This window comes from Eumetopias jubatus, unplaced genomic scaffold, assembly GCF_037043125.1.
Source record: "Eumetopias jubatus isolate StellerSeaLion01/CBP00866 unplaced genomic scaffold, mEumJub1_p1.0 scaffold_2, whole genome shotgun sequence".
Lineage (NCBI taxonomy): Eukaryota > Metazoa > Chordata > Mammalia > Carnivora > Otariidae > Eumetopias > Eumetopias jubatus.
In genome coordinates, this window is record NW_028274808.1 from 48,467,953 (window position 1) to 48,483,656 (window position 15,704).

A 15,704-nucleotide genomic window follows, 5' to 3' on the forward strand; every position below is an offset into this window, starting at 1 on the left:
TCCTTGGCGACATCCAATCTCCCAGTCCAGACTGCTGAACCTTCTTTCTCCTTGTCACCATCCATCTTAGTTCAGGCCTCCAGCATCTCCAGCTTATCAGCTCACTAACTGAGCTTCCTGCTTCTAGCCTTACTTCCTTCCGGTCTACTGCCCCCATTGTAGCCAGAGAAACAAACTTGATTATATCTTCCTTGATCAAATCATTTCAATGACTCTTCACTGAATGCAAGATCAAGTACAAATTCTGTACTATGACTTATTAAGTCCACAGGTCTGGGAGACTGAAAATCCACTTTGCTAGATAAGTAGTTAGTAGAAATGGTGATCCAAATGCCCAAAGACTCCAGTTAGTATTACAGAAAAGTAGAAAATTATTAACCAATAGGAGTTGAATATTTGCATAATTGTTAACGCAACTAAGTGATACAGTATCTTTAGTTCACTGGGATGTGGTTGGGGGTCATAGTGGTTGATGAATCATAATTTAATCTTAAGGAATAAATATATGGCATCCAGAAGGCAGCTTGTCCACTAAAAAGTCTTCCCAAGGCCAGAGCATAGAAACCACTCATGAATTTTCAACTGTTCAGGGATAGTCAAGATAATGGTTTTGCAAAATTCCTGAGTCTGGGAAACAGAGAGGGAGACAAACCATAAGGGACCCTATAATTGTTCTATAGGAAACAAACGGAGGGTTGCTGGAGAGGAGGTAGGTGGGGAGAATGGGGTAACTGGGTGATGGGCATTAAGGAGGGCACTTGATGGAATGAGCACTGGGTGTTACATGCAACTGATGAATCTCTAAATTCTACTTCTGAAACTAATAACACACTATGTGTTAATGAAATTGAATTAAAAAAAAAACTTCCTGAGTCAGGAATAAAGATGCCTGAAAGATAAACACAGACAGTGGGAAAGAAAAGCCAAAGACAGGGACAAGTACATTTGAGGCTGCCTGAAAAGAATGAATCCTCATGGTGTGGTGTGATGTTCTATTACCCCCAAACAGTCGCATTTTTAAGGAAAGGTTGTCCCCACTGTCATGATTCCCCTCTGAAGTGGCCCACCCAATATTTGCTCAGATCTGGTGATTAATTCAGAACACATCTGCTAACTGTAAACAGTCATTTCTGGATGTACTGCTTGGAACAGTGGCCTTCCTGAGCACCTGCAGCAAAGCTGGCTTCGTTCCCCACACAGGTGGTCAAGACGCAGCTTTTCTCCCTGGGCTGTAGTTGTCAACTCGTCTTTCATTCACAGACACATTTTCACGGGAAGAGAAGAACACTACCATAGTTTGTCAAAATGAAAATAATGATGCCCCTTGTGTTTGTTTATTCCAATTTGATTCTGGTGAGTTAGAAATTAGCTCCACTTCATGTCCCAAGTAGGTGTCAATGTTACCAAGTGGATGACACAGAAACATATTAGAATCTGGGGGCTCTGGCAGGTTTCCATTTTCCTAAGGTTTCCCGCCCCCCCCCCCCACACAAGGCTTCCATGTATCCAGGAATAACTAGAGGGAGGCTGCTAGGGGCAAGGAGACCAACTAGGAGACTAGAACACAGGTCTGCCTCAGAATTCTGACAATGGCTAGAAGCTATGGAAGGACAGATTTGGGCTGCCCCGGAAGTTGGTCCTATCAGTGAAAGTGTCCTAAGATAGGATGGATAACCAATCCTTGATGTATCATACTGGGGATTCAAGCATCATCAAGCAACCTATTAAGATATTCTTGAAGGTACATTCAAACCCTGAAGTTTTAGAACTTCCTAAGCAATCAAACACTACTGGGAAAGAAAAGTTGGTTGTTCTGAATGCCTTGCTTCCTTTTCGATATGGCAATAAAGAAATTGTTGACTGGAAGCATTTTAAGAGGTACACACATATAAGGATGTGGACATGTTATCGGATTTGACAAATGATTTGCTTAGCATGATTTACCTTTTTCTGTGAGTGGGACTAGTCTACATATGGTTGAATAGTTCCTAAATTTTGTTCATTAACAACGTCTGATCCAATAGACACATTTTGATCTAAATTGTTGAATCATTTACAACCACCTCCTATAAACCCTTGAGGCACCAAAAGCCAAGCTGACATCCAGGCTACAAATGGATAAGGATGTAAACATGCAGAAAGGGTAAGACACTTGCTCAGGGTTACAGAGCTGGTGAGCAGGAGGAATAGATTAATAACTCTGGTCGTCACTTCAAAAATCTATTAGTAATACATCAAAATTTTCAATTGCAAGAGGAGATGTATATCCAGTTATTTGGGAGCTTTCAGAGAACCAACTCTAAAAAATATGGATACTTTCAAGATTAATTTCTGCAGCTAGCATTTAGACATCAAGTGTATAGTTTGAGTCCTTGCTTAGTTTTTGAGCTCATGATCCATATATGCATTTCTACTTAGATCATCTACAGGAACTTTGATATTAATGTGTGTGAAATGACACACCCTAATCTGCTTGTCTTCTAGTGTTCTCTGTCTCTATAAATGATTATTAACATTCATTCACTTGTCTGTGACAAAACCCTGGCAGTCAATCCCGATACCACCTTCTTGATATCTCCAGTAGATGATATTACCTAATATCGCCCAAGACTTTCCATATCTCTCTAGATCCACTGTCATGGCCTAATCCAAGCTGCTACCGTCTGTCGCTTGTAAGGTCCTTCTCATTGGTCTCCTGCATGCACGCATAATCCTCCCTTTTCTCCAGGATGATCTTTATGAAATGCAACTCCAGTTCAGTGACATCTCTGTTTATAGGTCTCAAATGCTTCCTGGTGCTCTTAGATGAAATCCACAATCACTGACATGGCTCATCAAGCCAAATGATTTGGTCTTCCCTCCCTCTTCTGTCCTGCCTTGCATACCTTCCTTGACTCCTCCTCTGATCACTCTGATCTCGATTCATGCAATGCTTCTGTGCCTTAGGCCCGTTGTACCTGCTATTCCCTTTGCATGGAATGTTGTCTCCATTTCCATTCCCTTCATGGTGCTATTTCCTCTTCATCCTTTATAGGTTTTTGCCTGAGTTCCACTTCTTCAGGAAAACTATTTGTGATCCCCTTCTACCCATCCACATGCTCCAGATGACAGGCTAGGACGGGTTCTCTTGTTAAATGCTACCAAAGCATTCCATGCTTTTCATTCACTATACCTGTCATGGTTGTTTTTGTAAGATTACATGTGTGATAATTTGCTTAATGACTCTCCCAATACATATAAATTTCATCAAGATAGGAATTGTACCCGATGCATTGTAGGTGTTTAGTAAATCTATCTATTCATGAGTAAAATAGACATTCATCAAGCACTTATTACATGCCAGACATCATACAAGTTATTTCACAAACATTATCCAACTTAATTCCCCTGTACAGCCCTATGTGAATATATTATCAACCTCATTTTACAGATGAAGAAAATGAGGCTTAAGGAGTTTAATTCACAATTAAGGGAAATGTCTGAGCTCAGACTCATGCTTTTAACCTTCAGATTATGCTATCTAAGAAAGAGTCAGTCTGTGCTTTATTGGCTTTAAAGTGAAAATAGTGCACAGTGTTAGAGTACTCAAAGTTCAGTACAAAACCAATCACCTGAGGGGCTAAGAAACTGAATCACAGATTTCATGTCCTATTTTTCAGAAAGCAGAGAAATGTATAGCTCAAATCATTAAAACAGAAGCAAATTCTTGAGTGTTCATAATTTTGTTTGATCAGGATAGACATGGTTGGCCAGGTGAAAAACCACAAACACTATATGCTGTCAGAGAATCTTTTGACAAAACTCCCATTAATAAAATATGCCTAGAAAACAATCAGGTAAGACTAGGTCAGAAGGTATGACTGATCACTTATAAACACTAGACAAAGTCCGGACCTAAAAGGAGAACTGAGATCCATAGCTCCTGAACATGGACAGTAAGGGAAACGTGAAGGAGAGCAAATGGAAATCATTACTATCTATCGTGCTGTGTAAAAACAACGATTCCTGCCACAGGCTTTTAGCTGCTCTGTGTTCCCTTGGGAAGGAAATCCTGACAGCTCACTTACTAGTCTGCTGATGAGAGCAAGTTTCATCCCTTGTCTGGGCCTCAGATCCCACACCTTTGTGGGCACAGTGGCTGGTTGTAAGCATTCATTCCATTTGAGCTATGCCTTCTTCCCTATTTCATTCCGCATCCTTCAGGGTCTCCTGCTTAGTGTTCATCTTGTCTCTTTTCAACCTTCAGGGATACTTTCCAAGGCCAGAAACCAGACGTTCTGACTATCTGAGTTTGTCTTTGTATCGAGATGCATCTGGAGTTCTTGTTCTGGCTCTAAGGCTCTCGTCACCTGTGAGCCCTCCCTGATAACCTGTGCACTCGATGATCTCCTTAAACAATGGCCGCCAGTCATTTGGTCAGAGCAGCTGCTCTGAGAATCTCCAAGTACCTCGACAGAACTTTGACTGTTATTTTCTTCAGTGTACTGGGGAAAAGGTATGTCCACAGCTAACATATGTTTACCTTTCTTGGATAGCCCTGTTGCCCAATAATACTCAATTTTGGCTACAAAAAGGAAAGGTGTAATTTTGTCCATGTGAAGATTTTCTTGGACTCGGTTGAGTCCAATTAGGCAAATGACTGGTGCTTGTCCACGTTGTGCTATGTCCAGACTGGAGCTAGGGCTGCATATTTGTTACACTGCATTTCTCTCCAGAACTCTTTCCTCTTGAAGGGACATCTGGTCTTCTACCACACAGGGCACTTTGTTTTTTTGGCTTTGTCTGTTTTAGATGAAGAGGCTCCTAGGAGGTAGACATGGTTTTGTTTTGTTTTGCAAGTTTTAAAGCTTTTTAAGTGTTGTGAGCTCATAATACCTACAAGAGTTCTTCAGAACTCCATTAGGGTGACGGTGGTGGTTCGAGGGGTGATGACTACGATAACAGGTGTAAATTATCGAGCATTTTCAAGTTTCTGGCTTTGTATTTAGTACGTTACCTTATTGCTTTATCACACCCTGTAAGGTATATACTGTTTCTCCCCATTTTACAGATGGGGAAAACAGGACTTAGGGATTTTAATAACTTGTCAAAGAACAATCAGCCAGTGAGAGTGAAACCGGGTTCCAACCCACTGCTGCCTGGCTCCCCCTCATACTGAACTTGCTGAAAATCTTCTTTGCTCCCTGTCTGGCTTCTCTGCTGCAGTACTGGGTGCTTACCACTAAATTTCCACAAGCAAAGTGAGATCCTGATTTAGACAACAAATAGGAAGCAGTACTGAAAGGATTAAGAAATTTCTAGAAACTTCTTCACATAAACATTTATAGTCACTTTCTTTTTGGAATGAGTTTATCTGTGTTTAGTCACCAAAACAATTTGCAAAAGATCATAGCAAGTAAGTTAAGAAAAGATTATGGTTTTCTAAACTATAAAACTAATACCTGCTAAATGTGGAGGCTCTGTACCATCCATGATCTGGTGCCATATACATGCATATGCACACACACACATGAAATAAAAATCACTGTGATGCTACAGTCTACAAATAAGAACACATTTTAAATAATCGGGATTGTATTTATAGCACAAGCTTTTGTGACCATGCTTTCTTCACTCAATATATCATGAACATTCTTCTACTTTATTTTTACTCCAGAACACTATTTTTCATGGCATCTTAAAGTATTTCATCTTGTCAATATAATGCAATTCATTTATCTACTCTTGCTAATTTGAAATTTGGGTCTTCCAACATTTTCTCTATTATAGATAACTATGAAAGAAATTTTTGTGTGGATAGATTTGGAGGCACATCATGGAGGGTTTTCTCCAGATAAATTTCTAGAAAAAGAAATCTGGGTCATATGATAGAAATTTCTGTAAGTTTTTTTGATACATATCCATATAGTTCTCTCTGGAGAAGATACGTCTATTTGCTCTTGTACCACTAATGGGAACATAATGACAATATGGTGCTGACGATGACCATGAATTATGATGAGTGCCTGCTATGTGCTAAACATCGTGCTAGCTCTTCGCATGCAGGTGTTCAATGTGGGCGGGTGCCAGGAAGCCCATCTCACACAAAACATGACTTTTCCTCATAGGAGTCAAGAAATACATCCCCGCCAAGAACTACAAGGGGCTGCCAGACCTGGCATCTGCCATTTGGTAAGAAAGCATTTCATAGCTATGCTGAACCTCTTTTTATTTCTCAAACTGCCAAGATTTCCCAAACTCAAAGTCTTGATGCTTGGGTTTCTCTTCTTGGGATGCTCTTCCTTTGAGATGGCATGTCTAGATCTTTCTCTTTCTCAGTTCCAAGCCTACCTCCTCTGAGATGCCTGCATCTTCATTTAAAGAATACTCCTTTCACCCCACCCCCCCGACCTCCCTCATCAGCATCCCTGTCACATTACCTCATTTTATCCCTTTTTATCCCTATGAACTCTTGTCATTTTCTGAGACATTTTAAAATTGTCTTCCACCAATGAAATGTAATCACCCTAAATGCAAGGTGCACTACAAAAAGGCTTGGTGGCCTCCCAGTGGAATTCTACCAAACATTCAAAGAATTAATACCCATTCTTCTGAAGCTGTTTCAAAAAACATAAATGGAAGGAAAACTTCCAAACTCATTCTATGAGGCCAGCATTACCTTGATCCCAAAACCAAAGACCCCACCAAAAAGGAGAATTACAGACCAATATCCCTGATGAACATGGATGCAAAAGTTCTCACCAAAATACTAGGTAATAGGATCCAACAGGACTATGAGACTATGGACTCTGAGAGACTATAGACTCTGAGAAACAAACTGAGGGTTCTAGAGGGGAGGGGGGTGGGGGGATGGGTTAGCCTGGTAATGGGTATTAAAGAGGGCACGTACTGAATGGAGCACTGGGTATTATATGCAAACAACGAATCATGGAACACTACATCAAAAACTAATGATGTAATGTATGGTGATTAACATAACAAAATAAAATTTAAAAAAATAGGATCCAACAGGATATTAAAAGGATTATTCACCAGGATCAAGTGTGGAATTTATTCCTGGGCTGGTGGTTCAACATCTGCAAATCAATCAATGTGGTTCAACATCTGCAAATCAATCAATGTGATACACTACATTAATAAAAGGAAGGAAAAGAACCGTATGATCCTCTCAATAGATGTAGAAAAAGCATCTGACAAAATACAGCATCCTTTCTTGATTAAAACTCTCTGCAGTGTAAGGATAAAAGGAGCATACTTCAATATCATAAAAGCCATATATGAAAAACCCACAGTGAATATCATCCTTAATGGGGAAAAACTGAGAGCCTTTCCCTGAGGTTAGGAACATGACAGGGATGTCTACCCTCACCACTGTTGTTCAACAGAGTACTAGAAGTCCTAGCCTCAGCAATCAGACAACACAAAGAAGTAAAAGGCATCCAAATCGGCAAAGAAGAATTCAAACTCTCACTCTTCACAGATGAAGTGATTCTCCATGCAGAAGACCTAAAAGACTCCACCAAAAGATTACTAGAACTGATACAGGAATTCAGCAAAGTCGCAGGATATAAAATCAATGCACAAAAGTCAGTCACATTTATATACACTAACAATGAGGCAGAAGAAAGAGGAACCAAGGAATCGATCCCATTTACAATTGCACCAAAAACCTTAAGATACCTAGGAATAAACCTAACCAAAGAGGCAAAGGATATGTACTCTGAAAACTACGGAACACTTACGAAAGAACTTGAGAAAGATACAAAGAAATGGAAAAACATTCCATGCTCATGGATTGGAAGAATTAAAATGTCTATGCTGCCCAAAGCAATCTACACAATTAGTTCAATCCCTATCAAAATACCATCAACATTTTTCATAGAGCTGGAACAAACAACCCTCAAATTTGTATGGAACCAGAAAAGACCCCGAATAGCCAAAGGAATGTTGAAAAAGAAAACCAAAGCCAGAGCCATCATAATTCCAGACTTCAAGCTGAATTACAGAGCTGTAATCATCAAGACAGTAGGGTACTGTCGCAAAAACAGACACACAGACCAATGGGACAGAATAGAGAGCCCAGAAATAGACCCTCAAATCTGTGGTCAACTAATCTTCAATGAGCAGGAAAGAATATCCAATGGAAAAAAGACAGTCTCTTCAACAAATGGTGTTGGGAAAATTGGATAGCCACATGCAGAAGAATTAAAATGGACCACTTTCTTACACCATACACAAAAATAGACTCAAAATGCATGAAAGACCTAAATGTGAAACAGGAATCCATCAAAGTTGTAGAGGAGAACATAGGCAGCAACCTCTTTGACCTCGGCCACAGCCAACTTCTTGCTAGACCCATCTCCTGAGGCAAGGGAAACAAAAGCAAAAATGAACTATTGGGACGTCATCAAGATAAAAAGCTTCTGCACAGCAAAGGAAACAGTCAACAAAACTAAAAGGCAACCTACGGAATGGGAGAAGAAATTTGCAACCAAGATGTCCTTCAGCAGGTGAATGAATAAATAAACTGTTCATCCAGCACAGAACATTATTCAATGGGAAGGATAAATAGGTGGAACACAGAGGTTTTTACGGCAGTGACACTATTCTCTACGACACTGTAATGGTGGATGCATGTCATTACAATTTGTTCAAATGCTATAGGATGTACAACACCAAGAGTGAACCCTACTGTAGACTATGGACTTTGGGTGATTTTGATGTGTCAGCGTAGGTTCGTCAATTACAAGAAATGTACCACTGATGGGGGTTGTTAATGGGGAGGCCGTGCAAGTGTGAGGACAGGGGGTACACAGAAAATCTCTGTATTTTCTTCTCAATTTTGTTGCAAACCAAAAACTGTTTTAAAAAATAAAAATTTTTATTTAAAAAAAGACAGACTCTCAGAGTTAAAAAAATATGTATGTATGGTTTATGAAGGAACCAAAATACAAATGAAATAAAAAACAATACCATCCCGCAACTAAAAGAATAATATGGTTTGGAACTATATACAAAGCGCAGGCAAAAAGAACCTGGGACAGCAATATTAATACCAAACAAAGAATTCCAGCCATAAGATACTTCATGGTATAAAGAGGCTTATTTTATGTTGATCAAAGGCACACTTCCCAATACAGCTATATTTGTTAAATTTTATCTATGAAATGATACTGAATACACATGTATATTTGTATATGTATGTATACTAAAAAAGCTCTTAGACAAAACTGATAAAGCTATGCTAAGAGTAGAATGACTGAAATACAAACACAGCAAAATATTGGTAATTTCTCAGTAGAAATCAAAACTGCAATGACAGGACAACTTAGAAAATAGTGAAATTTGAATTTCATGTAATTTTCAGGTGTCACCAAATACATTCCTGTTTTGATTTTTTAAAAATCATTTAAAAATGTAAAAATCATTCTTAATTCACAGGTCTACAAAAAAAAATAGGCAGTTTGGATTAAGCCCATGGACAGTAGTTTGCTCACAACTAAAGCAAAAAGAATTTTTCTGAAAGCAGAAGTATTTGTTCTGTCCTCTGACTATTAAAAATGTTTATTATGAAGAAGACATAATGTCTAAAATTAGAATTAATGAACAATGCTCTAGAAGACTACATCAATGCCATGACCAGAAAAAAAAATGCAGGAGCTACAAATAATGGGAAAGACCATTTATTATTATTTGTATACTGTGAACTAATGATTTGTTACCTGGAAAACGGATGGTGTATTTTATCTTAAAAAAAAAAAAATCATGTTTCCTAGTTTTGACTACTAAAAAGACCTAGGAAAAATGATCAATGCAGTTTTAATAAGCACCCCACTAGTTTGTATCTAAATACTGTTTTCCACTAAAAACAGAATGAAGGGCTCTTGGAGAAATGGCTGATTCCAGGTCTGGGCAGGAAACACAAAAACGAACACACAGAGAGTAGTCATGAGAGACCACAGGCTCATGTCAAATGTACTCAGACCCTAGCCTAAAGAAGTTACCACTAGCCAAAGTTGTTACAGTTTGAGACTCGGTAAGGATTTAAAAAACATTAACCGTCCCAATAAGGATTAATAATGTGTTTCAACCCATAAGTTTTAATGACGCTGGGGGTGGAGGGGATCCTCACTGATTACCTTCGAAGGACGCTAAATAGCCACTTTATTATTTTTAAAATTGGTAAGCAAGTAAAGAATTGAGCACTTATCCTGCCTTTCTTGTAAAATCTGTACCTCAGTGAATTAAATAGTTGATGAATGGAAATTCTCTTTATAGCTGTTTTCAAGCTATAACAAATGAAGATAGAATGATAGAGTTAGGATGTCACTATTTTGCAATCCTAAATAAATAAAGTGAATTGATGGATCTAGGCTATGGTCTTCCTTACTGAGATCTTAAGAGAGTCGATAGAACATTATGTACCTCCTGATGGAAGTATACATTCCCTAAGAATTAATTTTAAAACAAACAAACAAACAAACAAACAAACATCTGATAAAGGCTTCTGGATCTAAAGCCTGATCAATTTCCATGAACCATAAGGAGAGAAGGAACACATTAAATGATGCCACAGGGATGAAGTGAGCAAAATCTAGACTATGGAAAACTACTTGTTCAAATAAAATAAAAATAAGAATTCAAGGAAAGGGGGAATAAAAAAAGGAGGCAAGGGAGAACGTGTAGAATAAAAAAGACTTAAGAAACATAAAGCCAACCACAATATATGAACCTTACGTGGATCTCAATTCAAACAAGATTCTAGAAGTATTATAAGAAAATTAGAGAAATGTGAACACTAATTGGATATATCAATAATAAGAAATTATTGTTGGCTTTTGTCTTAGAGATGACAATGATGTTATAGGAATGCCTTTCAAAAGAGTAATGTTTAGGGGTAGAGGGTGAAATATTTACGGATGAAGTGAGATGCTGTCTACTAGAATTTGCTTCAGAAGAATCTGTATTGATAGCGGAGCAAGATGGCGGAGGAGTAGGAGACCTGGATTTCGTCTGGTCCCAGGAATTCAGCTGGATAGGGATCCAACCATTCTGAACACCTACGAACTCCACAGGAGACGGAAGAAGAGAGCAGCAACAACGCTCTGAACAGCGAAGCGACCACTTACTGGAAGTAAAAGAACTAGGCGTCCTAGACAACTTTCCAGAGCCCTTGGATGCAGATAGAACCTTAACTCTGGATCCATGGACAAGAGCATCTCTTGGACCAAGACCAGCTGCTGACAACCTCCTCTCCATCATCTGATCTACCTTGTCCTCTTCACAGGAAGCTCTGAAACCATCATGGCTACCACACAATCGGTAGATAGTCCCAGAATCTTTGGTGTTTATGATTCTCAACAAATGGTGTGGATCCTGAAAGAAAATTCCTTAACAGCAACTCCTTTTAGCAGAAATGTCATACCTGTCAGTCTTGATTTAACAACATGTACAGACAAAGAATTTCATGATGCAGGAAAAGGCAATCCAGTTTACTTGGGAATCAAGGGCAACCATCTTTGTCTCTTCTGTGCAGAAATCCAGGGCCAGCCTACTCTGCAGCTTAAGGAGAAAAAGATCATGAATATGTCCAAGGAGAAGAAAGCGCAGAAGCCCTTTCTCTTTTTCCATAGTAGGGAGGGCTCCATCTCCACCTTTGAGTCTGTCTCCTACCTGGACTGGTTCATAGCCAATTCCAAAATGGCAAGTCAGCCTGTCATTCTCACCAAGGAGAGGGGCAAAAATTATACCGCTAACTTCTATTTAGATCCTCAGGACTAAATTCAGCCTGGGCTGTGGGTGGCTGATTCCAGGACAGAGGATCAAGCAGTCAGAGAATCTTCCATTCCAAAACACAATAGGTCATCTTGAGAGACCTCCATGCACTGATGCCCATCCGTAGTCCACCTCGTTCTCATCACCCAAAACCACCTCTTCCATTAGACATCCATTTCTGCACCATGTCTCCCCTGAACATCATCCTAGTGTAAAACCTGAGTTACTTTTTATTCTTTCCTGATTTTGTCCCACCATCCACTTATCTGCCATGTCCAGTTAAATCAACATCCAAAATGCTTCCTGTACACACCTCTCTCTTTTCCTTCTGACGACCTATGGCCTAGAGATGTGAGTGTCAAACATTTTTGTTCATAGAACCCTATCAATAAAAGAGTATTATCTGTTAAAAAAAAAAAAGAAGAATCTGTATTGAGTGGGGAATTCGAATAAAACAAAACTGTGTACATATCTTAAAAGTTGTTAAAATTGAGTGATAGGTATATCAGCTTCATTGCACCTTTCTCTCTACTTAATGTATATTTGATAATATCCATAATGAAATTTTTAAAAATTAAAAAAGAATAAAAGCATTTAAGTATAAAAACAGTTAACTTATTATCTGATTTTTTGGGTGCTTTTTATCTGTATTTCTAAGTTTCTTAAAACTCTCTTAAGTGAGTTTGCTCTTTGGCTCATTTTGCTTAAAGACCAAATATATTCGGGACTGTGAGAAACAGAGTTGAGATTTTAGTCTTTACCTCCTGGATCCATTTTGAACCAAGACTCATAGAGGATCCACCAGTAATTCACAGCATAGAATGCCATAAAAAAATGTCAGAGATGGTCAATGAGGCAAGGAAGCATTCATGGAGGAAAGACGGCAGGACAAACAGACCCTACACTGGGCTTGAGGAATGGATAGCAAACAGGTGAACCTAAGAGGTAAAATAGGGGAGGGCGCTTCAAGTGAAGGGAACTGTGCAGAAGGAGGGTCACAATGAATCTGGGTTGAGTGGAAAAATGATTAAACTGAAGAGGGTGGGCCAAGATGAAAGGAGTCCTCGGAAATTAGGCAAAGGCATTGAGATTGATACAGTGAAAACCCAGCAGTCTCTGCAAGTGTGTGATCACAGAGAACTCTGGCATACATACAGCCTTGCTTCTGTGGGAGACATGTTCAGGATCTATTGGAGAGGTTTATGCAACTCACTGAGCAAATATTTATAGAGATGGGATTTGAATCAAGTATGAAATGAAGACAGTCATATTCATGGATCAGTTTTCAAAGCTCTCTTCCAAAGAGGCTGCAAGGTGGGAAGTAGATTTTTAATAACACTAAGACATTGTTTGCTTTTTTGCGTTCATCCTGCCATGAGAATACAGTGGAACGTTCCAGAGCGGTCGTGATGTGTGTGATTGTGACAGACTGAATGCAGAAGTGGGGACAAGGATCCAGCTGTTTTTGGTAGCCAGATATTAAAGAGATTTGTAAAAGTACAAAACAAAGTTACCTTTTCATTATTTTTTTAATTTGGAAAATATAGTTCCTTTGCACGAAAATGTTACTGATATTAACATTCATGGGTTTCTTATTTTATTTTTATTTTTTTAAAGATTTTATTTATTTATTTGACAGAGAGAGACACAGTGAGAGAGGGAACACAAGCAGGGGGAGCAGGAGAGGGAGAAGCAGGCTTCCTGCTGAGCAGGGAGCCCGAGGTGGGGCTCGATCCCAGGACCCTGAGATCACATCCTGAGCTGCAGGCAGACGCTTAACGACTGAGCCACCCAGGCACACCTCTTACTGTTATTTTAAAAGAATGAATATTTAAAAATTTTCTCAGTTTTAATTTCTAATACAGTAACATCAACAGATGTAATCTATATAAACAAAAAGCTCTTTGAGGGTTTCAATAATTTTTTAGAATCTAAAGGAGGCCTGAGACGGAAAAGTGTGAGCACTGCTATATTCAAGTGTTTATTAAGGGTATGGAGAAAAGATGAGATTTGAGGGGAATTTCAGGCAAAAGTGGTCAAGGCATGATGATTTCTTCAATACATGATCATTAAGCACTCACCACGTCCAAAGTGCTGAAATGAAGCAGGGGGTTGGGGGGATAAAAGTTGTCTTCAGACTGTCAAGCTGGTTGTGTGATTCAAAGTCAGACACAAACTGTTTATCTGCATTGACAAATAAGTTAGTTTTGGATAGCTTCTAGTAATGCTCCAAATTATCTGCTCTTCTAGCTGAGTGGGCGAAGTTTTGAATCTCTCTCACTCAGAAGAGCATAGCTTTATTAACCCACGTAGAAGCAACATGTTCTAAAAAGGAGTCCTAATATATTAAGCAGATCCTAAAATACTTATCCCTCTACTTACACAGTCATAAACACTGTCACTTCTCACGTACCTTCTGCTTATTCTCATTTACTTTTGTTCCAAGGACATTTTTCATTCTCAAATTATTTCCCCAGACAGAGGTAATAATTCAGTTGTCTTGACATGTCATTTAATGTGTGTGTAGAGAAAGCCAACTCATTTGACTATCTGGAGTCTAATGAAAAACAGCGCTTGGATGGTATCTGCCTGCAGAAAAGACACAAAGCTTATAAAATATTCTAAAGTTTACAAAAAGAGGATATTTGAGGGGTTATGTAGATTACCATTCTTCAAAAGCCAAGTGAAAGGTTACTTCTTTAAGAAACTTATCCAAAACACCACTCACTTACCACCATCCCTGTGTCAAAATTAAGCATTCTCATTGCACTCCCCTGAGCATTGTGATTTTCATCTTATGTCTTATTAACTTCTTATAAATGACAGTTTGTTATATGTTTCTTTCTGCTTTGCCTCCCTGCCCAGGGAGATCCTTCAGAGCAAGTATTTTACTTTACTAATATTTGATTCTCAGTAATGCCTTACATGGTGTCAAATTTCAATAAGGGATGTTGCATTTAATTAGCTAAAAAATCCTGAGAGTTAGCAATATCTCATTTATTTATTTACTGTATGTAGTTGTCCAAAAGTTTATCACTGGGTTCCAGCCACAGCACAGTAATGGCTATTGACATACTCCCCTGCCATTAAAAAAAAAAAAATAGCTCAACATATGAAGCACCTGTTTTTAGGCATTTAAGGTTTGGATCCTTGAGAGAAGGAAATACATGAGATGTGCTCCACATCCACCCTGGTTGTTCCCTAGGGGCATTTTCTAAACTGAGGTACAGGGAAGTGATGCTCAGATGGAGAGCATTTCTCTGGGTTAAGGGAAACAGAGGTTGTGGCTCAAGGATATGGAGATGGATGGAATCTGAAAGGCAAGGTCCTGGCGAGGAGAAAGCCATGTAAGCAAGTCCCAACAATCTCAGATGGGTTCCCTTTAACGGGTCCCCAAATATTTCACTGTGTAAGCAAAGGATAGGGGTCTGTTCGAAGACCTGTCTGGCAGATCAGTTTGATTCTTTTGAGACTTGGCTTTAGGTTTTATTATTTCTAGGGCTAGACTAGTCCTGCTCCTGAGGCATAATTTTCTGGGGTCTCAGCGAACTAAGCCCAGATAAGGAACAAGGTCTCCATTGTAGCTGGTTTCACCTTCAATGTATCCACATGTGTGTAACCTCTGGGACTTCTGCTGAGCTTACAGCCCCTAGGGATAGTAAGTAAATATTTTGCACTTCATGCCAGTGAATTCAACAACCTAGATGAAACAGATAAATTACTTGATATACAATTTTTCAAAACCTGATGTACAAAGAAATAGAACACCTCAATACATCAATTTATATGGAAACATTAATAATCTAAAATTTCTAATAAAATTTGGAAAAGAAGAACAAAGTTGGAGGAGTTATGTTACTTAGCCTTGTGACTTTTGACAAAAATACAGTAATGAAAACAGTCATATCAGTGTAAGAATACAAATGAAT

General features: G+C 38.9%; 1 protein-coding gene and 1 pseudogene across 1 annotated transcript in view; one reads left to right on the forward strand and one right to left on the reverse strand.

Annotated features, from left to right (window-relative positions):
* The window catches only part of ADRA1A (adrenoceptor alpha 1A), a 105,078-nt gene that overhangs the window by 11,228 nt on the left and 78,146 nt on the right, over positions 1 to 15,704 (reverse strand). The window lies entirely within an intron of this gene.
* On the forward strand, positions 11,305 to 11,781 carry LOC148164829 (interleukin-36 beta pseudogene; annotated as a pseudogene).